Here is a 3,041-nt window from a genome sequence, read left to right on the forward strand (position 1 = left end):
ACAGATTGCTATGCTCCCAAACACAAAGAGACTCTAATGTGGAAACTTCTCAACGAATGTTAAACTTGTTTGTTGAGAATTTTCCTCTTGTGTTTGGGGAAAACAGTGTTTTCTACAATGTTCATGGGTTAATACACATAAAAGAGACTGTGAATCAAATCGGAGATCCGATTTCAGGGTCTTCTTATTCGTTTGAAAATTATTTGCAAACTGTGAAAAGATTTGTCCGAAAGCCTACACAAATTTTACAACAAGTATATAGGAAAATTGTAGAAGATAGTTTCGATGTAGGGAGGGAGGAAGAAACAGAATTTGTTAGAAATGTCCTCAAAATAAAGGGATGCACTCTTACCAATAGTAGGCCAGATAATTTTTGTTATGTTGGAGAAAGCATCCCAATTCAGATAGTTTCATTTGAGGAAGAGTTAGGAGAAATATATATTTTAGGTAGGAGGTTTCTTAACAGCTTAGTAGCTTTTATAACGAGCCCATAGTTTCATGTAGTGTAGGAATTTATTTAGCAGAATTAGAAATGGCTCGATCTGTAGAAATGTTTAAAGTTTCCGATTTCGTAACTAAAGCGGTTGCAATGCCTTACAAGGATAGTTTAGTGTTAGTTCCATTTTTGCATTTTTAGTAGGTTCCATTTTCAATGGAGGTGTTTAGTCCGTAGGCATATTTCCATTATGAATCGGGCATACCTAATGCGTCGGCGCACCAGCATCGAGTAAGTATTACAATGACTTTTTAAAAATAATTCTAATACATTTTCTTTGAATATATTTCAGAAAGCATCGTTGGTCAACAGAGTAAGTATTTCAATGAAATACCCAAATGTTGAAGTTGTAAAATTTCATTTAAAATTTATTTCAGGCAACGCCGATCTGCTAAAAAAGGATGGAGCAAATGGAGGCCAATTTCGGGAAGAAAATGAATGAGATGAGGAGCCATCTCATGATGCTTTGGCGACACAAGCTGCCTTAACAAAACAGTTAATGCGGATGGTGAGCGACAAGCCAGACGACAACTCCTCTTTATTCCCCTTGGAGTCTGTGGAGGACTTAGTAAAGATGGAGCATAAGATAACGACGGACTCTAAAAATGTTATGTACATTCATATGTATTCTTTTTAGCCTCTCTAAGTTATTAGAAATACCTTTAGCGAATCCGTGTAAATATCAATCAATTTCTATTTAGAAGTAGTGTTATTCACGGATTCCCTAAAGGTATTTCTAATAACTTAGAAGCCACATATATTAACATATAATAATTTTTTGTATCAATTTTATTTTCTTCTTTGTTCGCAGATCAAACGAATGACCTGCTTGACTCACATAACGTAGATGGGAAAAATGGGAAGCTAAGCCTTAGAGCTTATCCCCAGGTGTTAAGCTGCTTACTAGGTAAAAAATACAACTTTTCGTATTTTAATTTTTATATATCTATAAATATATGTATATTTCTCCTTTCAGAAGCCATTCAGATGTCTGAAGGAGGGCAGCCGGCGGAGAAGGTGCTCCGAAATGCCATCGGCTGCGCCAAAAACCCTGTAAACAAAATGAAGAATCGCCGTACGAAGGCATTAGAAGAGACATAAATTATTGTTTATGTTTATTGTTAATTCTAATGCCACTTTTTAATAATTTATAAGTTATTTTAAGTATAAGTAATTTCATCTTAATTATACCCTTGCAGAGGGTATTATAAAATTGATCAGATGTTTGTAACGCACAGAAGGAGACGTTTCCGACCATATAAAGTATATATATTCTTGATCAGCATGACAAGACGAGATCGAATCCTTCTGTCCGTATGTCTGTCTGGATCAACAGCATATTGTAATTAAATCAAATTAGTTGAAAATAAATAATAAATAAATATAATATAATAAATTACATTTTTAAAATATTGCTGTTAAATAAAAATTTAATAAATGTATAAATTAAATTAAAAGAAAATTTTGTATTTTGTATTTTATTTTTGTATGGACAACACTATCGACATTCAATGTAATTGCCGATGGAACGTCCTCTGAAGCGCATGAAAAAAAGTCCTGTAACGATCCTTTTTCGTCCTTTGGGATATTTACAATATCTCTTGGGCTAGGTTCGGCACAACAAATTTATTTTGTGCCCCGGTAAAAATTAAAACACGTTTGATTTCAGTTGCTAATGTTTAATTGTATGTTTATTCAAATCGTTAGTGGACTCGGTTGGATATGACGGTTTCTCGATGGTAGTTCTGGGCTTGGACAGCGTTGGTGAGCCACTTCGAATCCCTCGTCGTCCTTTCCTGTCTTCCTCTTGCTTCTGTAGCCGTTGCTGGTTACTGTCTCGATCTGTATAGTGTGCTTGATTTGCGCTACACACCTCTGCACCCTTTTCGCTAAGTTCGTTGAGAATGCTTTTGCTTTAAGGCTTTGGGACGAATCCCGTAGCTATTATCACGAAGCAGGATGTTCCTCAGAAATTGGTACTCGTCAGGATATATAGATCCTGGAATTTCGGCAGTAGGATATATATGCTCGTGCCTACCACTGACTTTGGATACTCCTGGAGATTGCTTGGCTTCTCTCCAATTTACTCTAGCTTGGGTACGGTGTTTGTTATCCTTATTTAAGGACTTGTTACTATCGAATGAAACTGTACAGGTTACTCGTAAGGCCTGTATAGTTCTTAGTTTTTCTGTTGCTCCTTGTGTTTCCTTGATAAGTTTCTTAAGGTTACTCGTAAGGCCTTAATTACTGTTACTTGATCACGACTTGATGACTTGCTTGATGGGCGTTGCCTTTATATAGGCAGTTCCCACGGCCTCAGGAATATATTGGTGTAGTACCGCTATACAGCTGGTACATTTCCATCGGCCCTCTGCTTTCACCCACGCATCCACTTGTTGCTATGCGTGGTGAAAGTCCCGTAAATCCTTTGCGCATATGTCCACTTTCTTTGTGGCTGAGCGCCCATTTATTCCCTTGTCCTTGTCTGGCTCCCTTGCATCTACGTGCTTCCATCACTTTCTCGCATTGGCGTCGCCTTTCTATT

General features: G+C 37.0%; 1 long non-coding RNA gene across 1 annotated transcript; it reads left to right on the forward strand.

Moving 5' to 3' along the window:
• Nucleotides 1-694: 694 nt before the first annotated feature.
• On the forward strand, nt 695-1,070 carry LOC137573009 (uncharacterized). Its single transcript, XR_011031770.1, has 3 exons — nt 695-727; nt 789-809; nt 874-1,070. It is a non-coding gene; the product is annotated as an uncharacterized lncRNA (long non-coding RNA).
• The last annotated feature ends 1,971 nt before the right edge of the window (nt 1,071-3,041 follow it).

This window comes from Drosophila tropicalis, unplaced genomic scaffold (genome assembly GCF_018151085.1).
Source record: "Drosophila tropicalis isolate 14030-0801.00 unplaced genomic scaffold, ASM1815108v1 contig_108, whole genome shotgun sequence".
Lineage (NCBI taxonomy): Eukaryota > Metazoa > Arthropoda > Insecta > Diptera > Drosophilidae > Drosophila > Drosophila tropicalis.